At 26.3% G+C, this 26,449-nt stretch overlaps 1 long non-coding RNA gene across 1 annotated transcript; it reads left to right on the forward strand.

Moving 5' to 3' along the window:
* The first annotated feature begins 23,029 nt into the window (after nt 1-23,029).
* Nucleotides 23,030-25,913, forward strand: LOC136077147 (uncharacterized). Its single transcript, XR_010636864.1, has 2 exons — nt 23,030-25,603; nt 25,672-25,913. It is a non-coding gene; the product is annotated as an uncharacterized LOC136077147 (long non-coding RNA).
* The last annotated feature ends 536 nt before the right edge of the window (nt 25,914-26,449 follow it).

Genomic DNA, 26,449 nt, shown 5'->3' on the forward strand with positions numbered 1-26,449 from the left:
CAGCGCTTAGAGTTCTGGCTCAGCACCCAGAGGTCCAAGGTTCGACGCCAGCTCTCACCCAAAAGTGACATTGGTACGGAAGGAGGCGAGAACTTCTTGTTAAATGCTCTCCCGCGGTGCTTTGTGATAAGATCGGAAGGACTTCTGGGAGCACCTAAATAACTAAAAAAAACAAAATTAAAAAAAAAAACATGTTTCTATTACGGAAACACGTGCCAAAATATACCTACAAGTCACACTTGATAAAACTACTAAACGCCTAATTAAAGCTCAATGTAAAGTTCTTAAGAATTATACTTTTACTGCGCCATTCAAATTAATTAGCAATGGGGATGTGATGGGAGCTCTGGTCACAGCACTTGTAAAAAAAGATTTTCAAACTCTGATGCTACTGATGAGTTTCTGTTTTATTTTCATTTGTTCCGTTGAGACTAAGTGACGGCCAAAATATTATTTGGCAAAATCCGCGACCTTAATCCACACTTTTTTACCAACCAATTAAGTTTATTATTTCAAAAGAAACAAATTTATTTACTAAAAAAGAAACTAACCAAGTTTTAAAGAAGTATCTCAACTTTTTCGAACATCTATAAGATTTGGTGAATCTCAAATTCCTGTTAAACATGACGTAATACTCTCAATGGTAGATGGAAAAGTTTGCAATTCTTGACTGACACAAGTTCCCAATAAAAATATTATAAATGTGGTGCAACTCCAAAAATGATGAACGGTGAACTAAAAGACTTATTTGTTAAAAAAGAACATAATGGTTTTGTTCTGTCTACTTTGCAGGCGTGGATTCGCTTTTTTGAGTGCACGTTGCACATTAGCTATCTTTTAGATATAAAAAAGTGTCTATAAATCTAGTGCCCGAAAACGTTTAGAAGATATCAAACAAATATTTACAAACTAAATGGGTCTTATTGTAGACAAACCACACCTGGCTTTGGGAATATAAATGATGGGAACACAGCTCGCAGATTTTTTATGAAGCCAGAGTTAAGTTGTGAGATTACTGAAATTTTTAATGAGATTTGTAAAGTCAATCTCACTAAAAATTTCAGTATTTTATTAAGAGCACTTTGCCCAGGCTATGATATTAATTATTATGAATTTGGAAAACTTGACACTTAAACCAAAACTCTTTATCTTAATCTATATCGTGGTACTGCCTGTTACTGTGCACAAAATACTTGTACATAGCGCGGAAGTTATAAAAACAAGTCTCCTTCCAATCGGACAGCTATCAAAAGAGTATCAAGAAGCCCGCATTAGAGATTTCCATCGATTCCGCGAGCATCATACAAGAAAAAAATCACGTATTTCCACTAATATAGATTTGCTTACTATGCTTTTGGTAACATCAGATCCTGTCGTCAACTCATTCAACAACATCAACAACAACAACAACAACAACAACAACAACAACAACAACAACAACAACAACAACATCAAAAAGAAATATATTTAACAGAAAAATGGATGTTTTACATAAGAATGTTATAAGTTATAAAAAATATATGTACAGTCTACATTCTGAATAGCTCACTCTCATATAGCTAGACTAAATCGAGGAGAGCGACCATGAACAAAACAAAACAAAACATAACAAAAAAATACAAATAAAATAAATAATACAGTCACAGAAGGTTGCAGTTAGTCAACATTCATATTTATATTTTACACATTTTCTATGGTGATATATCTTATATCACTAGTGATACTACTGTTGTTTCTATCTATCTTGATGAAGCAAGTAGTATTTTAATTTGGTTTTGAGAACATGTTTTTTAATGGTGTTAAAAGGGATTGATTTTAATTAGTTTTGAATTTGATTCCAGCCCGTTCATGCAGAGTATTTAAAGGAATGTTTACAGTAGGATTTTATATAATATGTTTGTACACTCAGTGCAACTATACAAGAATTTCTTGTAAGTTGAAAGCTAATTGCACTGCATAGAGTAAACTGTTTATTAAATATAGGAGGTAGCTTTTGTTTTGACAGCTGGAAACAAATAAATAATTTTCAATTTTGATTATATCATGCACTTTTAAAATTTGCAGTGCATTGAAAAATGTGAACTTATGTGATTTTTTTGGTAGAAATTCAATAACCCTGATTGCTTTTTTCTGTATGATAAATAGACAATTTACAATATTTATTTTTTGACTCTATGATAGAAGGCAACATGTGAGGTGAGAGTAAAAAAAAGCGTAGTAAATAGATTTTAAAGCTTTTTGTTGTATAAAATGTCTTAGCTTTGACAGAATGGCAAAGGATCTATTTGACTTATTCGATAAATTGTTATAATGATAAGTCCAGGATAAGTTTTTTTCTAGCTTTATATCCAAGTAGCTTACAATTTTTTTCATCAAAGTTTTTCCCTATTTAACTTAATTTTGAACTGCTGATCTAATTTTTTTGTTTGGAATTTTAAATAATATTAAATCAGTTTTTTTGGAGTTTAGGGAAAATTTGTTGGCATTTAGCCAGTTGCATAGTTTTTTAAGGTCATATTTGTTGATTTTTTTTATAGACTTATTAAAATACAGAAGGTTCGTGTCATCTGCAAATTGTTGGACTCTACAAAATTTTAAAGTTTTAGACATATCAATTCTATAAATATGCGGCTGTGATGCAGTGGTTAGAGCACTTGCTTTAGAAGCAGGATATCTCGGTTCGAAACGAACTCTGGACATATTTTTGCGTCACGGTAAGGAAAGAGGCGTGAACATCCTATTTAAATGCCCTTGCGCTGTGCTCAGTGACAAGACCGTTAGGTCTTCTTCGGGCACCTAAATAATAAAATAAAAGATATGAAAAATAAAGAAAGAAAGAAATAGCCACGGAATAACAACAGATACCTGAGAAACACCTATCTTGATGTCGTTCAGGTCTGAACTCACCCCACTAATGGATACTAAATGAGTTCTATTTGTAAGGAAAGATTTGAACCTAGAGTTTGAAACTCCTCAAATACCATAGTATACTATAGGATGGCTTATAAAGTAGAATGTCAACATCTACAGTGTCAAATGTCTTTTAAAGGTCAATAAAAATGCCATACCCAAACATTATTTCATTCAGAAAATCTTTAATTTTTTTTGTTAGACTTAGTAAAGCAAGTGATGTAGAATAGTTTGTTCGAAAACCAAATTGTAATTAAAAAAACAGTTTATTTTCATTGAAGAAATTGTATAAGCGGTTACACATTAGCCTTTCAAGAATTAAAAGTGTTAAAAAAAATTCTTAAAAGGTTCTTTGTTAACAGTTTTTAGATTTTAAGTGGCAGTCTGTTCGGTCCAGAAGCTTTATTTGCGTCTGAAAAGCTGATAATTTTTGAAATTTCATGTTCGCCAGTAGGTTTTATAAAGAAAGATTTTTGAAAAGGATTTAATAAGTAATATGTGAAATGATTCATGTATGAAGGAATTGTTCCCTGGACATCCTTACCAATGATAGTAAAGTAGTTGTTGAAAGCATTACAAATATCAAAGGGGTTTGTTATTGTTTTATTGTTATGTATGATTACATTAGGAGTTGTTTGAGAGTTAGTTTTAATATTAATGTTTTTAATACCTTTCCAGGTTGCTTTTATATTTTTATGTTATTAGTAAAATAATTATCATAGTACTTTTTTATTGCTTTTTTTAGTTTAGAACCCCCGGGTTATTACAAAATATCTTATACTCATTGTGAAATATGGTTTTATTTGTTTGATTTTTAGACCAAATATATTTTTTAAAGAGATTATTTTTGTGCTGTTTAGCGTGCTTGAGCTCTTCTGACATCAATGGTTTAGTTTTGAATTTAATGTTTTGTTTGTTAAGCTTTTTCAAAGGCTCATGGATATCAAGCAGTAGATTAATGTTGGATATCTACTAGCAGTAGATTAGTATTCTCAAGAGACTGAGTACAATTATCAGCGTATATTTTTGGTACTCTGTCAGAACAATTTTTTGTGAAAATCGTTTCCAAATGCAACTTCATTAAAACTTTTCCAGTTTCTTTCCTGGATTAGGATTTTTTTGTTAATTAGTGGTTTAAGAATACTATAAGTTATCAGAAATTAGGGAAGATCATCTGAGATTGTGGTGGTAAGATTCTCTGCTTTATATTTGTTTGATTTAATATTTGAAAAAATGTTGTCAATTAATGTTTTTGATGTTTTACAGATATGGGTAGGGTGGACAATGTGAGGTAAAAAGTAATTTGAGGTGAGTGAGTCTATAAAGTCTCTAGTATATGAATCTGTGTCACATACAGAGTATTGTCAAATAAGAAAACGAGTAAATTACCATTAGAAGTTTTGAATTTAATTGTCTCTCCAGTAATACCACCACAGCTGGTTAGAAATACAATTTTGTGTGGCGATGAAGATTATTTAGGGTCCAATTTTTTGGATAGTGAAAATAATAATGATTCATCGGATGATAGTAGTTAAGGAAATATTTTTATTTATTTTACTTTATTAGCTGAAATATAGTCATACATTGAAACGCCAAAAAAAGTGCGTTTTGCGTTCGCTTTCCAAAATAAAAACTCACACGCAAACTCAAACGCATTTGATTCAATTTATTGCGTTTACTTAAGTAAACGTTAACGCAATGTTCGCATATAACTGCTTTTACGCACGCATTTAATACGCAACTTACGCATATAAATTGCGTTTACGAAAGTAACTCAAACGCAATTTACGCGTATAAATGCGTTTACAAACGTGACTGAAACGGAACGTACGCATATATATATATATATATATATATATATATATATATATATATATATATATATATATATATATATATATATATATATATATATATATATATATGTATATATATATACACATATATATATATATACATATATATATATATATATATATATATACATATATATATTTATATATATATGTATATATATATAAATATATATATATCATTTAGTTTGCCGTATCATAAAATTTATAATAAGAAAGATTGCACATATATCGCATATATATGTAAGATATGTACTAAAATTACTTATTTTGACGCAGTCTTCTCCACCTTCGTTCTTTGCACTTTACAGTTAAATTTTTCCATTTTATATTTTTTTTAACAACTGTTTTCATTCTCTTCTTTGGCTTTCTTATTTTTTCAAGTTTAGGATAGAGTGGGGCAAGATGTCCATAATATTAAGTGCCCTGTGCATATGAATAATATTGTTTAATTCTTTTTATATACTATTGTTTTAGATATTTACATACTCAAACAAGTAATTGGTTTCAATCAAGTTATAACTTTTTAAAAGATTTTGTTAGTTAATTACTAGAAAAGTTAAAACTTTATACATAAAAATTTAAAACAATAGGATATAAGGAATTAAACAATATTAATCTACCTAGGTCTCACAAATGCACAAGGGACTTGGTTTTAGGAACATCTTGCTCCACTAAAAGTTAAAAAAAATTAGTTGTATTATTATTTGTGTGATTATGATAAAGAAATGTTTGTTTTGTGGGTAATTTATTCCACGATATTCAAAGTTTAAAAATTCTAAAACTCAATCAATAAAACTTGTTTATTTGCAATTATCTGGTTTTGTAGATCTTTTTCCAGCAATGGGCTATTAATTCCTTTGAATAATTGTCCCATTGTATGTTTCTTTATTTTATATATAAAAAGGATCGCTTAAAACAAGCAATCAACCACAAAACACAATGTGATTGATCAGCGTACACGCATACTTTAAAAATTGCTCAAAACAAAAGAAAACTTATTTTTCGCTCACAAATTGAACACAATAATACTCAGATGTATACGGTACTATTATTTTAACCAAAACTATTTTTAGAAAAAAGTATAACTTAATACCTTTAATTAGTAAGTTCATTTCAATTATTATAAAAATCTGACTATATATACTCAATTTAAAAACATAATACACTCAATTTAAAAGGAGTCATTATATTGAGAAACTAAATATCATTTTTAACAAATTTAACCCACAATTATTTTTTGAATTTGTTATAAAATGATCTAAAAGCATATTAAATCACATAATATTTTGTTTTAAGGGATATGTCTACTAGCATTTCCTTATAGCAATTGGCATTTCCTTATGATAAAAGGATATGCAGCTTATACGTACATAGTATAAAAAAAAATTAGTTTAGGAAAAAAAAACAAGTTTTACTTAATCGTTTTATAAATATCTATTCTAATATCACTCATCAATCTCGCAAGAGTAAGATCTATCATGAGGATATTATAAAGTCTAGTTCAAAAAAGCGACATGAAGAAGAAATATTGCAATTACAACCTTATTTATCTCAATGTTCGCCTCCATCTAATTCTAGAGAAACAATTTCAAAGAGAACAAGATCTGTAAATCCTACAAAAACGACGAAGTCTACTATGCAGACAACAAGTGCAGCGTTCACATCATTATTGGCAAAGTCTTTGAATAACACTTAAGCTTCCGATATTTCTATTCCTCCTATTTAGCAAGACTCGAGATTAAGGTTTAAGGGTTATAGTCTTTTCGCAAAATTATCTTAAGACTCGTGTAGTTTGATAAACAAAATGCAAGATTTTGGTCAAAGAAACATTTTTCCGAAAAAAAAGTTTATTGAACATTTATTTGACGGGTATTTAAATTACTTTTTCTTACATTTAAAATAGTATTAAGAACAATGTAGAGCATGATTTTTATATATTTTAGGAGTATACTTCGTATCTTCATTTCACTACATCTAATACTCAAATAAATAAATCACAAAATGATGATGTCGAGTTTTTCTGCATATTGTGTAATCAAGAGTTTACAACTCGTATTGGTCGAACATCCAACATTAAGAAACATTTACAAAAAAAACATTACGACATTTTGGGTGAGTGGTTTGACTCATACGACACACAAAACAAATCAAATACAAAGCGAAACGTGCAAGATGCTAATACTTTGAACGCTATAAAGTTCTTTGTTACATCAAACTGCTTGATTAATGCATTTAATAATCCTTTTTTAAGAAAAATTGTCAAAGATCCACTTGCTTGTGCAAAATTTTTTAGAGAAAACTTGATATAAGAAACGATGGCAAAATTATCAAACAATATTAACAAAAATTTAGACGATGCTGTGATTGTCACTTTATCTAGTGATAATGGACATCTCCTGAAATTTTGGACTTTATTGCGGTTGGTGCAACATTAACGAACAGTAATCTAAAAAAAGAAATCATCATTACTAGTGGAACAGATGAAGGGACATCACAATGCAGAAAATATTAAATTGAGAGTTGAAAAGATTATCAATACCTTTACCTTCAATAAATCAAAAATTAATGGTAGTTTTTTTTAATTTTATAGCTATAATTACTGTAAACACAATAAGTTTATTGATTACTTAGGTTATATTTATTTAAAATCTATTACATATGATAAAGGGAGATCATTCGTCAGACTGTTTAAGCAATTATTTGAAAAGTCTCAAGAAGAAAGAGTTAAAGAGACAAAAGGTGGCGATAGTGCATATGAAGATGATCCATTGGTGAACCAAGAGGTTTCCCTTTATATTGAAGAAGCAGATAATGAGCAGCTAAAAATAGGTGAAAATGAAGTCTTAAATAATGAAATTCAAACCTCTGATGAACTTCTTGAAGAGCTATTAACTGAATCAAGGAAGCTTACTTTTACAAATATTACTCAGTTAGCCAAAACAGCTGAGGAAGTAAAATAACTAATGACTTTAATGAAGATAATAAATATGATCTTCATAGTGCTAAGCTAATTAAAGATTTTGAAATCAAATTCGGAGCATCGAAACTAAACGTGGTTTTTTGCGCAGCAAATAAAACAAACATCGCTGCACGAATCGCTTTTAAGAAACAAAAAATATATGTGTCGTTTACTTGCAACGCTTTCAAAGTACGCAACAAGCACAATCAATCTATAAATAGCGTTTAATACCACATAAAAAATAAAGCTAAATTACAAACAAGTTGTGATGGAATTCGTTGGTTAGCTGCTTTCCTAATGTTACAGAGTTTTATAAAAAAGTTACAGTTATAAAAGAGTTACAGAATCTTATAAAAAAATGCATTTAATCCGGAAAATCAATGTCCAATCGAATTAGATAAGATTGAACTATGCTTACAAATCCTTCTTCGCGCATATCAGTTCAACTTAATTGTACAAAAGAATCTTTCATCAATTACTGATAATTTGCCTGCATTGACTATTATGATTTCAAAATGGAGTAGAATGGAATTGCAAGGAAATGGAAAGGAATACGCTAACTTGGTAATTTATTCTTTTAAATTAAAGTTTCAGTACGAACTTAACTCATGAATTTATCAAGTAGCATCACTGTTGAATATCTCAAAGCATAAGTTGTCCAGAAGCTCGGCAGCCTAATTTACAACTTTATTTACTTGAAATCGAAAAAGAAAATATTTATTTTTTTAAGCAAATTAAAGAGAAAGGACTTGCAATATCTACGTATCCTTCTTATGATTTTTGGTTCAAAAATTCTAAAATGCCAATGTTACGAAATCTATTTGTCATCTTACTAAATATTCCATCGTCAGCAGCTTTTAGAGAGAGATATTTTAGTACTTCTGATTTTGTATGTGAAAAGAGACGAGGCAACATGAATGTAATAATGTAGCTGCGCAATAAAATTTAATTGTCGTTTTTGTAAATTGTTGTGTTATTATATTTGACACTACTTTAAATGATAAAAAAGCAAAACTATACATTTGGTAAAGTTTTAAAATTGGCCCATTTTTTCAAAAGGAGGATTACAGTCACCCTAACCAACCTCCCTAGTTACGGGCCTTTGATAAATTTTTTTAATAACAATATGCAAGAAAATAAAAAACAAGGAATTTAAAAGAATAAATTACCAAGTTGAAGTTTCCTTTTTATAACTAAAACCCTCCTTAAAATAACTTTCTCCTTCTTTAAGTAACTTCTTACGTAAATCCTTCTTTATAGTTTTAAGTCTTTTTCTTTTCTTTTATGTCTAATCTGATTCCTAATTAATTGAGCTTCGATACTGCGTTGGTTAAGTTGGTTCCTATAGATAAAAAGTGCATAATATTTTTTTTTCAAATTTTTTTTACAACTGTTTCTTGTTTAGAATTTATTGCTCTTTCATGCTGGGTATTTAAATTAAAAAAAATTTAATTACTAGTAGTTTTTTTATGCTTTTATGAAAAAAAAAATCCTTAGCAACATCATAGCAACAGTTTTTTATTTCTAAAAAAATGAGTTTTTCAATGGCTAAACACTAGTTTTTCCCATATTACATCGTATCAGCTTTTTTGATTCTGTAAATTGTTAGGAGGCTAAAATACATACGCTAAAACATCAAGCACATTTCATTATACTAGCTGGTTTATTATCAAGTAGTTAGAGTTCTTGCCTTGTTCTACAAGAAGATTTATTGTAAATTAAATTAAGTTTATTGTTTTTTATTAATATATTTGAAATTAATGGGTAATTCATCCTATCGTAAAAGAAAGATAAAATATAAATTTAGAGAAAATCAACACACAGCTAAGAAAAGTTTGATTTCAGAAAAGGTTGCAAGTTTTCCTAATAAAAAAACTATAAGAGAACTAAAAACTGCAACTCAAGTTTTACCTACTGATGAAAACGATTATTTAATTTTGATTGACTTTCAATTGTTGAATAGGTTCATAGAGCAGACAACAATAAGTTCTGAATGTGACTCAAGAGACGTGACACTATAAAACAAACTTAGTTCACGCATGGGACTAGCTTCCAAATTAATATTATTATGTAACAACTGTCAAGCTAATGTTAGTTTTTTCACTTCTAAAGAATGTTCACCGAGTATAGAAACTCAAGAAAGAAACTCATTTGAGGCAAATGCAAAGGCTGTTATAGCATTTAGAGAAATAGGAAAAGGACACGAAGCAATTTCCAATTTTACACGATGCATTAATATGTATTAGTTATCTGAACCAACTTATAGTTATATGAATGAAGAGCTTCATGCAGCTTGTTATGCAGCTGCCAATAAGAGCATGGAAAAAGCTGCACGGCTAGCATTAGATCAATGTAATGTAGATCAAAAGATTTATGAATTATGGAACTTGTTGTGTTTCGTTTGATGGCAAATGGTAATAACGTGGACACTAAATGGTGTTGTTACAACCTACCATAATGGCAAATGTATTGATACGCATATAATGTCAAAACGCTGTCGTAAATGCAATATTAAAAGTTTAAGTCTAAAAAATCCTAAATACTATGAACAATTAATGAGTCATGATTGCAATAGAAATCATAAACAATCATCTGGTTCAATAGAAGGAGCCGGAGCAGTTGAAATATTAAGTAGATCAGTACATACGCATAATTTGATATACCATGAATACTTAGAATATAGGGACACCTATTCTTTTAAGGAAGTAATTGATTCAAATCCTTATTCACAATTTGACGTAACACCAGTAAAGTTAGAATATGTTGGACATATTCAAAAAAGATTTGGGACCAGGCTACGTGCCAAAATAAACGAATATAAGCTGACTGAATCTAACTCGATTCAAAATTTTTATGGGAAAGCTATTAGAGATAATATTATTCATTTTTATGCAATGAAGAAGTATGTTCTTGCCGTTCTTTGGCATTGTACTCATTTAACCGCTGAATCTTATCGACATCAATTTTTTCCACCAGGTATTAACAGTTAGTGTATGTATAAAAAAAACAAGTCAACAGGAAAAAGTTTTATTAATCATATCAATATACCAAACTGGATTCATCATATTATAAAGCCAATCTTTATTAGTCTGTTGGAAGATGAACTGTTATCTAAATGCCTTCACGGTCAAACGCAAAACTCAAATGAAAGCATAAATCATATAATTTGGAGTCAGTACCCTAAAATTATTTTTGTTGAGCGTAAAATATTAGAAATTGGAGTATATTTGGCACTTGTTCGATTTAATAATGACACTGGTGCTTTACTCACAGTTTTAAATCACTTTAGTATTGAAGGCGGTGTATGTTTTCAAAATGGTTCAGTTAAAAAAGATAAGTATTAAAATGTTGAAAAAAAAGCATCAGATGATGGTAAAAAGATAAAAAAGACAACCAGAAAGATTAAGAAAGGATTTATAGACAATCAAAATTAAAAAGAAGTAACAGATCCTTATCTTCCTTGTTCTCAAAAATGTGTTTTTCTGACTTTGCTTTAACTTCAAACAATATATTTCATAAAATAATTGTGCTATAGCTCTAAAATTTTTGCTGATTGTCCATTTAACATATAATTATCATCATTAACCAAAATCTAAGGTTCTAATAATGTTATTTCAGAAATTATGATCCAAAAACTGTAAGAAACCCCCTTATTTATGATCTAAAAACTGTAAACAATAAGAGCATTTGTTCAATACTGGTAAAAGCTATTTTTATAATTTTGGTGAATGTTTATAACCTATTAACACTGAATATTTAGGCCAAATTTGAAGTTTTTTTGATAAATTGTTCCTAAGTTATTTGGTTTATAAGATAAACCAAAATTCCATCAAATTTAGGTAAATATTGTATTAAAAAAGGACATTCTTTTTTTTTTCTTTTTTTTTTGTTGATAAAAACTTTAGTTTTAGCCCATTAAATATGAAGGACCAAAAAAATAAATCATACTAACTTTATTGAACAATTTAGGTTTTTTCTATAGAAACCACCATAACTTATTCAGAAATAATGTGCAAACAAATTACGAGTTTCTTAAATACTTTGGTTTCTTAAATCTTAAAAGGTTTCTTAAATCCAATTGATCTTACTTGAGATGAAGTATAGCACCTTTAATACATAACGGTAGAATTGACCATTCTACAAATACTTGTTTGGGATATTTTATCCAGAGAACATTATTATGGGAACCATTATCATTTTGTGTTTTTCCATGGATGTACATGCGCAGAAGCTCTTCAATTGAAAGATCATCAAAAATCTTTGGTAACATAAGAAACATCCACATTCGTAAATCTTTTTTTGTGTTTTTATGTTTACTTTTCTCATAATTACACCACGAATTGCTCTCTCGTGCGTGGAGAAAATCTCCCTTACCTGAGTTTGAAAAGTTTGCCCAATAATGAAGGATAGCACCTATTGATTTTTTATTGTGTAAATCTTTTTATCATTGGTACAATTTAATTTTAGACTTCTTTGAGTGGCAAGTCCATAATAATTAGTAATTGAATTATGAGTTGTTTGTCGTTTTTCTTTTTCCAACAAATAATGAAGAAGTGTTTTTATATCTATCAAATGTTCTGAAATTTTCTTTACCAGACTGATGGCATTTCCTTCCTTTTGCTATCATTTCTTAGATTATTTTAAAATTTATAATTAAAAAAGAATAATTGCCACTATCTCCAGAATATTATTCAACTTTAATTTTACTTTCTCCTTATTTTTCCTTTCGGATATTCGCGGTATTTACATTCCTTATATTTTCATTGACAAAACATTTATTATTCATAATATTTACAGATTTTCGACAACAACTACCATTGACACTCATTGTTTTGTTATTTCGAAGATTTCTCTTATTAAAATTTCATTTTTGTACTAAAATTTAAATTAAATGTTAAGTAATTTCAACTTGCAATACATTAGAAACAAGTAGGCAGTTAAAAAAAATTACTAAGAAAGCCTACCTTGTTCATTTTTAACAACCCAACCTTAAATAACTAAATATATAACAATTTGAACGTATAAGGCATATTTAAAAAAAGTAAAAGAGATAAATGACATAAGGTTTTCAAGGGCTTTTAGGCTATTAAACAAAATAGTAATGGTTACTAAGTTCGTTGCTGCTAAAAAAAATCAAACCTACTTGTATAAAATTATCAATAAAAAAGTATAAACAATCTGTAAAAAGCAATTGCAATCTTTTGCAAAATATTCAATTTATGAAAAAAGTTTGGCTTTCTATTATGTAGAAACCACCTTAAAATATAAACGGGATTTAATATATACAAAGAAATTTGAGTTCTTTGCATATTAGAGGTTACACGAGATGTAGTTAAAATTTCGCGTTTGTTTAAGTCAACGAGGAAAAGGTTTATCTTGCCGTATTCTCCAATATTTGTATTTGTAACTTATGTTAAACATTCTAAAGTAGCAACATATCAAGATGTTATTAATTATGAATACATCTTGAATTTTATAATGTTTTCCTACCTTTTTATGTGAATAATTTATTTTGAAACCAACTTAAAATAGTTTATTTGAAAGATTAGAAGATCTTACTCGTTACGAAATATAGGTATTAATCTAATTCTATAATTTAACAAAAAAGCAACATTTTTTACTAAAGATTAATGTAAAAAACAGAGAGTGCAAATTTTTTATAACAATATTATGCAATGTTCATATGAAAATGTTTATAAAAAAGGTATACATATAATAAATATTACAAAAATAGGCGATGTTGTAGAGATTTAAAAATAATAATACTTTTAGTAAAAATGAAAAATCCATTCTTTAGTGGATTAAGTACAATAATATGAAATATTTGAACAAAATTATTTCGATATTGATTAACACTTAAATAAAAGGTCAATGAACAATCTAATATAAAATTCCTTTAAAAAATGTTTTGTCAATTAATTCCTTATAAATTTGTTTTTCCTACTTTTTACAGTAAATACACTTATTTCTAATTTATGAACAAACTAAACATTGTTTTGCAAATGTAAACATCTCAATAAACAATTTTCGGTAATATGAAACCAATTTACAAGATAGAGACATTTGCTTCGAAGAAATACAAGTGTTAAATAAAACCTTTATACTTTTTTTTTTATCATAAATTGTTTTACACTTTATTATATATATATATATATATATATATATATATATATATATATATATATATATATATATATATATATATATATATATATATATATATATATATATATATATATATATATATATATATATATATAAATATAAATATATATATATATATATATATATATATATATAAACACATATATGAGTCGGTGAGAATCAAAATGGTGTAAGTCAAGTGTTAAATAAAACCTTATACTTTTTTTTTTTATCATAAATTATTTTATTGTTTTAAACTTTTTTATATATAATATATATATATATATATATATATATATATATATATATATATATATATATATATATATATATATATATATATATATATTATATATATATGTGTATACATAAATATATATATATATATATATATATATATATATATATATATATATATATATATATATACATATATATATATATATATATATATATATATATATATATATATATATATATATATGTATTACATAAGTATATATGTATATACATAAATATATATATAAATATAGGTATATCTATATATATATAAATATATATATATATATATATATATATATATATATACATATATTTATATATAAATATATATATATATGTATTTATAAATATATATATATATATATATATATATATATATATATATATATATATATATATATATACATATATATATATATATATACATATATATGAGCCGGTGAGAATCAAAATGGTGTAACTCAACGTTACTTCAATTTGAGGAATTCAGATTTTATTAGATTTAGTGTCGAGAAAACCCTACAAACTAAAAAAGTAAAATAGCTGCCAGTTTCCATACATAAACTTACACCTTACACCACTCTCAAGTTTAACATAATGATGGTTTGTAATCATAAATATTGGCTTCACTCAACTTTTTATTTTTGACAAACACCATGCTGATTCTCACCAGTTCATATATATATATATATATATATATATATATATATATATATATATATATATATATATATATATATATATATATATATATATATATATATATATATTTATATATATATATATATATACATATATATATATATATATGCATATATATATGTAAATATATATATATATATATATATATATATATATATATATATATATATTTATATATATATATATATATACATATATATATATATATATATGCATATATATATGTAAATATATATATATATATATATATATATATATATATATATATATATATATATATATATATATATATATATATATATATATATATATATATATATATATACACTCTTGCATGGCCGTCTTTAAGTTTTTACCATAAAACGTCAATCTCTACAATCCGTATAATAAAACATTGTAGAAAAACCTTACTTTAATTTAACAAGGAAACTTGGAAAAAAAAAAACATACATGACTGCTTAGATGTAACTATGGGTAGTTATGACGGAGCAGAAATTTGTGAACTTTTTGGACTATATATTTTAGATTTCTTAAGTAAAATAATCAATCTAAAAGATTTAGGCCTTTATCGCAACAATGGTTTTTTTTTTTCTTTTTTTGTTTTTTACCTCCTTAAGGCTGAGAAGGCCACTACAGATGAGGAGGCTAATTATTAGTTGTTATAGCGCTTTCTCAACTCTCCAATTCCGGAACACGAACCTTGACGAACAAGGTCGCTGCGCGGAGAAACAAGTTGAGCGCGGTACTTCCAGGGACGTGGTGAAGATCGGAACCTCTCGCTTATGAAGCGAGCGCTTCACCACTACACCATTACCGCAATAAATAGTAATTTTTAATAGTTTAATTGAAATGGTTTAATAGTAATGCGCAGAAAATCTGGTCCACAGCTTGATAAAATCAAAAAAGATATAAAATATTTTGAAAATATTGGCTTTCAAATCAAAATAAACATAAATTTAAAAATTATGAATTTTCTTGATGTCACATTTAACCTATCTGAAAATTCATATAAGCCTTTTAAAAAACCAAACGATGAATTATTGTATATTAATATTAACTCAAATCATCCATCCCAAATTCTAAAACAAATCCCGATTTCAGTTAATAACAGACTAAACCAAACTCCTCTAATGAAAATGTATTCAAATCCTCTAAACGAATATTTGAAGTTGCCCTAAAAAAAAGTGGTTTTGAAAATTTTGAACTAAAATTTGACCCTGAAAAAAAGAATACAAGAAAACGAAATAGAACTAGAAATGTAATTTGGTTCAACCCCCCCCCTCCCCCCATATAGCAAAAAGCCTTCCACTAACATAGGAAAAGTGTTTTTAAATTGGTCGATAAGCATTTCCCGCCCTCTAATAAATTACATAAATTTTTTTATCGAAATACAATTAAAGTTAGCTACAGTTGCAGAAAAAATATGAAAAAAATTATAAAAGGTCACAATAATGCTTTGTTGAAAAATAAAAAAACTACAGAAAATTGTAATTGTAAACAAAAAAATTATTGTCCAATGAGTAGAAGCTGTTTATTAAAAAATGTGGTATATAAATGTGTTGGTTCCTCTAAGAATGTATCTGATAAACAATATATTGGCATAACAGAGGGTGAATGGAAAAAACGTTTTACCAACCATAAGCGATCTTTCAAAAATAAAAAGTATTCAAAAGATACCATGCTGTCAAAATATATGTGGGAATTAAAAGAAAAAAATATTGACGATTTTATACTAAAATGTTCCGTCCTTAAAACAGCGCTTGCCTATAACAATATTTCCAAATAATGCATACAATGCCAACAAGAATAGTTAGAAATAATTATTAATGCAAATCAAGAATGCTTATTAAAAAAAAATCGGAATCAATTTCTAAATGTAGGCACGAAAATAAGTTTCTCCTAAAAAACTATTAATATAAATGAGTTCAAATAGTATTTACATTAAATACCCTTTTTTGAAAAAACGTTTTTAAAAAAAGCATGAGTAATCATTTCTAAAGAATTCTTTTTATGATAGTGTCAGCAAATTCCACAAATGTGTGAAAATTTACAGTAGTTAAGACATTAGCGACTTTCTGTAATTTAATTTTTGTATAAATTGTAGTTTTATTAATTTGATCATTCATTTCTGATGAATCTTTGTTGATGAAACACAGTGTAAAATGAAAAAAAATTTATGTTAAGTGATTTTCTACTTATTTCTACTTATATATATATATATATATATATATATATATATATATATATATATATATATATATATATATATATATATATATATATATATATATATATATATATATATGTATATATATATATATATATATATATACATATATATATGTACAAATACAAAATGTTTTATTATGTTTTATATACAAATAATTTTATGTTCTCATTTCGTGTGGTTCAATGTTAGGTAACTTTGAGGTATCTTTTCTTTCTTATTGTTTAACTTTTATTACTTAATAGTTTTTTGTATTATTAGTGTTGATATTATTGCTTTAGGTCTTTGGTATTGATTTATTTTAAGTAAATATAACCATTTGTTAATTATTATTTATTTGTTACTTTGTTTTTTTATATCACTAAGTTTTTTTAATTGATAACATTATTTTTAATTAATAATATATAAGTTAAATAATTATTTAACTAATAATATACAACATTAATTTTAACTTTTTGGTCATATTTGTTTTATCTTTCTCTAAAATATATAAAGAGCATGTGAAAAGTCTAAAGAAATAAAAAGATAATAAAATAAATCTATGCATAAATCTTTTTAATTATACTTTTTTATTTTGCTTTACTTGAAATGATGCTTTCTTTTGCGGATATTAAGGTGCTCTCAGAAGTCCTATATTCTGTCAGACCAAGGACGTTTTAATAGATGGACGTTTAACTCATTGTTTAAGGTGGTATTTCAGTAATTAGAAAAATAATTTGTATTCAACTTTTACAAATGTTTTTTTTACCTTGAAGTATATAATATAATACGAAGAAGCTAAAACAGTTTAAAAAAATTTGAAATTTTTTTTTAATTATTATTTAATAGTCCTTGAGGTAATGGGGTAAAGAGAGAAAATTACCCCAATGGGGTAAAGAAGAGAGAAAATTAACCCAAGTGGGGTAAAGAGACAAAAAAAAATTTCACTAACCGCTTATAATATATAATTAAAATTTTGGCTGGTGATATGGTATTTATGTCCAAAACTCAAAAAAATATTAGCATTTTTGGCAATCTGGGTGAAAATGGGGTAATTTAAGGGCATAAAATTTAAAAAATATACTAAATGAGAGAAGCAGTAACAATTATTCTAGTGTATATTGCAAATACCAATACAATAAATAAGAGGGCCGAATTTTAAACCAACTTGATAATTATTTTTAAAAATATATCCGTCGCTAGCCTAAAAAAGATGGTTTTAAAAAAAATTCAAGTAAAAAAAAAAAAGGAAACAAACTAAGTTCAAAAACCTTCATTTTTTTACATTACATTGACTTAATGTTTTATTTTGATCACGAAAACTAATTTGAATTTCTGATAATATTTTTTTTCTCGATTTTGTTTTATGGTTGCATTGCTTTTCTGCTATCGAGACTTGTTTGGTGTCCTTGCATAAACAACAATTTTGCCCATTGTTATGATAGATTATTCCAAACTCATTAAAAAATTTTATCAAAAGTTGTCGCTAATTATATAATTCAGAGCAGCTAATCTTACTTCAATACTTAGAGCAGTTTTTTCAACATGTAAAAAGATTAGATATCTCGTAAAATTTGATTTAGCGATTCATATAAACTCAAAAAAAAGTTTATCAAAAGAAATGACAATAAATATTGGTTTGATAGTGTACACAACAGCTAGAATAAAAAAATTCAAATATATGTCATTTTTCTAGACAATTTTTTAGATTGGAATTATTATCATGAGCCTATTGGTGCAGATGATGGCAATCTTTTCCCCACATCACAAAATGCAACAACTTCGGCTTTATGTCAAGCGGTCAAACACACTTTTAACTAGATCATTTTGTTTTACATTAAAGTTCTTTTTAGCAATAGTAGTAGATAAATAAATAGACAGTTTCTCATTAAAAACCACTGCAACAAGTTTATAGTCCAATGCTTAGGCTTACTTTTTTAGAAGAATCAAATTCTAAATTTACAAAATCTTCATACTCTAGATAATACAGAAGAATACCTATGTTTTAAGGTAAAATAAATCTCATAAAAAAGTTAAAATCTTCATTTATACTTAAAAATCCTTTACAACTTCTTTGCTCAACAACGATTTTGAAGGATAATGAGCCTGGAACATTTTTAATCGAACTTCAGTCTGAATGTATAGCAGTGGTTTCTTTAAAAATGTAAACTTTTATCGCTGTTTTCATGAAACTTTGATTTAGCATTTGATAAAACTTTTTTGATACACTTGATAAACTTTTTTTGATACTTTTCTTTTTGATCCATACATGACACTTTTATTTAAACAAGATATTAAAAAAAAAATAAGTTATAGAATCACAAATAACCTTGACAAGAACATAAAGTAGTATAAATAGCTGTTTTGTGCGCAATGAACGCGCATAAGTCAATAAACAGGAAGCAATAGGTGAATAACAATACCTTGTTTTATACAGTTAGTATAAAGGTGTATATATTGTATTTTGTACTATAATTTCATTGCAAAAACGCGTGGCAACGGAAAAATCAAAGCTTTGCTAAGGACAAAAATTTATTCTGAATCATTTAAACAAAAATTAGATATAGATACCAAAGTTTTTTTGCGATCCAAGATGAAATTAGAAATCTACTATAATTTTATCGATAAAAAATGAATCTTTGAAAAAATGATTTTTTCAATTTTAATTACTGTACTACCCCCTTAAAAACCAGATATGCGCGCTAGCAATTGTTATAAATAATTATAGCGAAACAATAGAAAACATTTTTTTCATGTATAAAATACCACTGATCTCAAAATATAACTGGATAGCTGGTTCTATTGTTTTTTCCGTAAAAAGTTGAAGCTAAAATTGGCCTCCCAAGATGGCGGCGATTTTAGTTCCTAGCGGTGAAACCGATATACAATTTAAATGGCTATATCAAATTACTGAAAAAAAAAAAAAAAAATAAGCTTATAAATTTGTTAAAAATAAAAGAAAACAAATGACTTTTATAAATATTAGAGAAAAAAAGAAATTATTTTTTTGTATAATTGAATTTATTATTAAATGGCATTTACAAATTTAGTTAATTCTTATGTATAAGTATTGGGAACTAAAAACTATAAGTCTTATAGTTTTTAGTTCCCAATGCTGTTTGCTAGAAAGTTATTAACATAACAGTATGATAAATGGCAATCATTTCTACCCTCTATATTCTCTACTACTATATTCTCTATTTTTTTTGTAGTAAGATGCCATCCATTTTGTACAAATTCTACACGAATTGTTAATTGAGTTCTGTGAGTATACAAAAACTTAGGGGTTCCTTCTAGAATTATATTATACTTGAATTCTATTATTACATAAATTATTTAAATAAAATATTATTAAGTGTCACTTATACTGGTAAAAAAAAACCAGGTGTGAATTATAGTTATTTATAACAACTTTTAAAACAAATAAAAAGTAAATAATAGTTTCTTATAGTTTGAAGGATAATCACTCAATACAATTGAAGAAACAAATGTATATAAAAATACATTTGTTTGAAAAAAATTTATTTATATCTTTATGTAGAAATGTTTAAAACATTTCCTCCTCTTTGAAATATCTCCTTAACTTTAAATAAATATCCTGCTTACCTGCTGTTAAGTATTAGGGTTATATATTACAGTTTGCTGACTTTTTTTTATATTAATGAACTGTAAATAGCTGTTAAATAATTTTATAAATATGTTGTTGAGTTTATTGCATAATAGATTGATTATATGACATTAAATTCAAGAAAAGGCTAATGATATTCTTTGTTAAAGAATATCATTAGCCTTAAAGAGATTACTTCAACACAAATGATCTCGTATAATCGAAAAACTGATTTCATTGGATATTTGGCAGCAATTAAATCTGCTCAAGGTATTTCTTGACTGGGTTGAAAAAGAAGGTTCACCATTAAATATTTATTATCATATAAGCTCAGTCAAAACCATCTAGAGCTCTTTTTTGGTGCTGTGAGATCTGCAGAAATGTTTAACAGCAATATCAATTGCCAACAATTCACATATAAATAACTTTTTAAACAAAGTACCGTACAATTTTCAAATGAAAACTCATATATATGTTTTAGAGGATTCTTTTGGTGATTTTAGTACTAAAATATCTTTTACTGGAATTAAATTAATAAAAAAAAATGATTTTTTGGAAAGAGAACCAACAGTTAATGATCGCGATAATGCAGATATTCCAAATTGCAACAATCTATTTGAATACAAAAAAACTTTGATCCCATAAATTGCTGTATACGTAGATAAAATGACTTCAAAAAAATATCCTCATTAAATGTCAGAATGCACTAGTACTCCCTTTTCATTTAAAACAAAATAGCTTTTTAAAATTCAAAGACTGGTTTGATTAAACCAACCATAAGTGTTATATGCAAAGAAACAGAAAGGTGTTTCCAAATTAATTGGTTGTTTTAATAGATTGCCACTTTCCAAATGAAATTGGAATTCAAAATGAATTAGCAAGTGCTGCATTGAGATCAGTCGATTTCTTGAAAATAATAATTGATCTAGCTCCTCATGTTTGACTCAAATATAAGTGATAACAATATATTTTACTTGTTTTAGCTCATTTGGCAGTTTGGCTGCCAAATTAACTAGAAAAATAAATATGTATATATAAATATATATATATTATATATATATATATATATATATATATATATATATATATATATATATATATATATATATATATATATATATATATATATGTATATATATATATATATATATATATATATATATATATATATATATATATATATATATATATATATATATATAATAAAATAACATGACACAAATAACTATATAAAAAATTTCAAGAAGGAACCCCTGAGTTGTGTGTACTCACAGAGCTTAGCTAATAGTTCATGCAGCATTTGTAAATTTGTGATATCTATTTGAAAAACTAATTTCATAATAGTTTATTTTAAAAAGATATTTAGCTGCCTACCATGCAGTTATGTTATTAACCTTCTAGCACACAGCATTGGGTAGTTAAGAACTAAAAGGTGCATAAATTGTACTAGCAATGTTAAACAAATAATTTATAGTAAAACTAAAATTAAAAGAAAGTACTTAAATGAAAAATAAACAAAATATGAATAAAATTATTTCAGTTTTTCAAACTTAAAATAATTATTCGAAAGTTGTTTGGAAATTGTTAACTTGTATAACTACTAGTTCCTTATTTTTTCTTTACTAATGTTAAATAAACTAATTCTTAATTAAAACAAACTAAAAATTTTTATCTTATTTAATAACATTTATTTATATTTAAAAAAGCAAGATATTATACAAACTTATTGTTTAGAATATATTTTGTTAAACAATAGAGAAATTTACGTAAAGATGTAATATTGTCTTTTTTTTATATTATTGTTATGTAAAACCAAAAATTATATTTGAGGCATATACATTTCATAATATTTATAAATTTAAATGACATATAAGTTCGTAACAAAAATTTCTTCATTTGTAATCAACCGAAACCGTCGCCATCTTGGGAGGCCAAAACTGGCTTTAAAAAATTTGCCGCATACGCTATCCAGTTATATTTTGAGATCAGTGATAAAATACTTTTAGTGATTATACATCAAAATGACAACTGTCTCATCTATCCAATAAAATAAAAAAACTTTATTATGTAAAGTATTGTGAATAATATATTTTACTATTTTATTAAAAATCTAATCATTTACCCATGTATTACTTATGTTTAACTATATAAAAAAAAAGTTTTTAAATCACATAATTATTTTCAAACTCTACTAGAAAATAAAGTTCAAATACCAAAAAAGAAAATTCATTTTAATTTAACAATGTTCATATTAGTATTTCGTATATTGCATTTTTACAAAAACATTATTTTTGACGTCAAAGTTTTTTTTACAAATAAGTTATTAATAAACAAAGCTTACATATTAATTAAAATATTTTCCAATATATGAGACATTCTTAATTACATAAAATGCATTTATATTTCGCAAAAGTTAGTATTTTACGAGTAATAAAAAATTCACTAAAAGAAAATAGCAAACCAATAATATCGGTTAAATGTAGGTTTATGTTGTAAAAGTAAAGTGACAATTTTTTTTTCCAAAAATGATTTTATTTCAAAAAATAATGTTTCAAAAAATGACGCTATGAATCCCGAACCGTATAGAATTTCAGTATTTGGCGATGCGTTTAATCTATAATAATGCGTTAAACGTCCATCTATATATACGCCCTTGGTCAGACGAACAAACGTTCTCAAAATATATGAACTATTACGCAATAAATTTTAAGTAACTAAGCCTAGCACTGAATACAATTTTTTGCGTTAGCTAAATCAAAATTTTTACTAAGCATTACTAAACTTTGTATAGTCAACTATGGCTTTTTTTTAGTAATATATAATAATTATGATAAATAAATGCTCTGTTACTAGTTTTACCTCAAATAATATTAATAGTAGAGTAGTCCCAGTTTTTCTTTTTGAAATCTCTATTAAACTTCAAAAGATAATGATTTGAGAAAGTTCCGGGTTATATTTGTCATCAGAAATTTCTTACCTGTCGTAAAATCATTTGTTAAAAAGATTTTGAATAAAGTTCAACGCATAAAAGAACATCAGCAAAACAAAGCCTGTTCTTAAAATATACGCAGCTAGCATAGCAACTGCTTTTCTTCAATTTCTGGACCAAGAAAAATTAAGATGGTGATGAATATCAGGAGTTTTTATCCAATAGGAGTATCGAAGATCTTATTTTTCTTTCGGTTGCTGATTAATTGGCAGAAAATTTATTTTATAAATTTGATAACTGTGCTGTGTTCTATAAACTCCAAACTTAACTACTCATACCTAAAGTTGCTGAACCTATTCGTATCGATAAAAATCTACAAATCAAATTTTTTAATTAAAATCTGCTTTACCCAACAAATGTATGTTAAAGAGGAGTAGTGTGGTGGAAAATTTTACATCAAATTTTATCATTAAAAAAAAAAAGTTGCTTTCTGTTCTTGAAGAAATTAAGTTACCATTTCAAAAATAATTATTCTTAAAATATTCTTTAATTTGACTTAATTATGTACATTTTGTGATCAATAGTTTCAGTATAAAATATCCAAACAAAAATCCCAAAACTATTTCGATACCTATTCTATGCTCTACAGTAAGTAGTTGGGACCTAATTGGGTAAGTAGTTGGGATTTAGGACATATAGTGTATCTTTTGGACGTCAAAGAAACTTGGTTTTATCTGATCCGAGCTGTGTAAATTTGTTTTCATCACTAAAACGAATCTTCGACCAATGTTGACTACTCCACATAAAATGCTGTTATACAAATTTATTTTGGGCGTTTAGATTTTTCAAGGAAATTGATGACTTTCTATTAATTTTGTATAAATCAATAAGCTAGCATTGCATCTAAAGTTAAGTAGTCAAAGTTAGTCAAAGATTCTCTTTAGTGATGAAAACAAGTTTATACAATTTGGATCAGATAGAACCAAGTTTTTGACGTCCAGTAGATAAATTATATTATTCAAGTAGTTAAATAATATGATATGACTGGACGTCTTCCAAACACATTAGTATGTTGTAAACAACATTTTGTAGTACACTTTGAAGCACTAAAATAATTCCATAAGAACGTTTCATTTTTTTTTAAATCAATAGCTGTCAAATAAGGTTTTTTTTTATCCTGAAAGTATGTTTTTTTTGTGGTCTTTCTGATTTCTTTTGAATAATTGCGTATTCCGTAAGTTCATAATTCTTCATAATTTGTCTACTAGCAGAATTATGAGCTCCGTAAAATTGTACTATCTTACAAAACGAACTTCTATTTGAACTGATGTCGCAATCATCTTTTTCACTAGAAATATTAAACAAATTATTTATTTACAACATAAACTACAAAATTTTGGGGGAAAATGTTAAATGCTTTGGCATATCTGCATATTTTTGAACTCATTAAAAGTCATTAATTTTTAAATCAATTGAGGTACGTTATTTAGATAATCAACATTCGTTCTAAAGATAACAGTAAAAATGAAAACTTTAATTGGCGTATAATATGTTGGATTGAGTAAAGTGAAATAGTAAGCTACAACACTTTTAATAACTAAAATACTTAGTTAAATTTTTTGTATAGCAAATATTATTAAACTTTTATGCAACACATTTAAAAAAAAAAATTAAAAAAAACTGAGTGCATATATTAAATTAGCAAGTATCAAACTTCGTGCTTTTCTCTAAGTTTTAAAACGAATGATAATTAAAGATTTGGTATTCGTTCATATTAAATATCTGCCTTAATAAATTGCAGCTGCCATGTAAGGTTGGTAAAAAGAATACGAATGATCCTAGCTATAGTGCACCTATGAAAAGGTACAAAAGTTGTAGCAGCAGTAAGAGTAATGATTTATAACTTACATCTTCAATCTTAATACTTTTTAAAAATTTTTAGTTTAGTGGATTTTAAGTAAAATGGAATTGAACCAAAGAGATTGCAAGGAATTCAATTTCATAAAAGGTAATGTGTAATTTAATTCCCCAATGTTTTTTTAATCTTTATTTTATAACAATGATAACATTTTTTAGAAATATACCATTCCAGTGCTGTTCTCAATACGCTCGCAGACGAGTTTCCGGGGCATGGAAAAATAACTGCTTCTCTTTTAAACAAAAGTGATAGAGAGAAAAAAAAAGAAATATATTTACAGGATTGCAAGATGGCCAAGGAACAGCTAAAAAGACAAAGAGGATAGTTTAAGTTTTTAATAAACCGTTAAGATACAAAATGTATCGTAAAATAACTTAAACAATAAGAATAATTACTAAAAGTTTTGAATTAGATAAGCAAATTTATACAAATTTAAAATCGAATTTTGAACTAGATAACATATTTATGCAGTTCCACAACTTAGAGCTGGTTTAAAAGAAATCTCTACAAAAGTATGGAGTAGCTGCTTAATAGCCTTTATATATAAATTAAATCTAAGCAACCTGAAAAAAGCATTTTATTTTTTGTTTATTACATTAAAACATATTTATAATCAGTTACGGATCCAGGAAGGAGGGGGTGGTATGCATACCCCCACCTGAATCTGATAATCCTAAAATATCTTATAAATTGGTGACCTTTTTTATTGAGGAGACGCAAATATAGTACAAAATACAAAAAATAAATTTAACATCCCCTTTCCCCCACCAATAAATCCTGAATCCGTCATTAAAAATAATATTTTATTTATATAAAACTATTTAATAAACAATAGTTTAATGGTAGTGGTAATTGTAATTAATCTAATTTTTTAGCTAGGTAAAGTAACTTATTAAAACCTTTAAAAAATTTTCAATAAGCTTAGTGATGTGCTTA

The sequence above is a fragment of the Hydra vulgaris genome, chromosome 02 (genome assembly GCF_038396675.1).
Source record: "Hydra vulgaris chromosome 02, alternate assembly HydraT2T_AEP".
In the NCBI taxonomy this organism is placed as follows: domain Eukaryota; kingdom Metazoa; phylum Cnidaria; class Hydrozoa; order Anthoathecata; family Hydridae; genus Hydra; species Hydra vulgaris.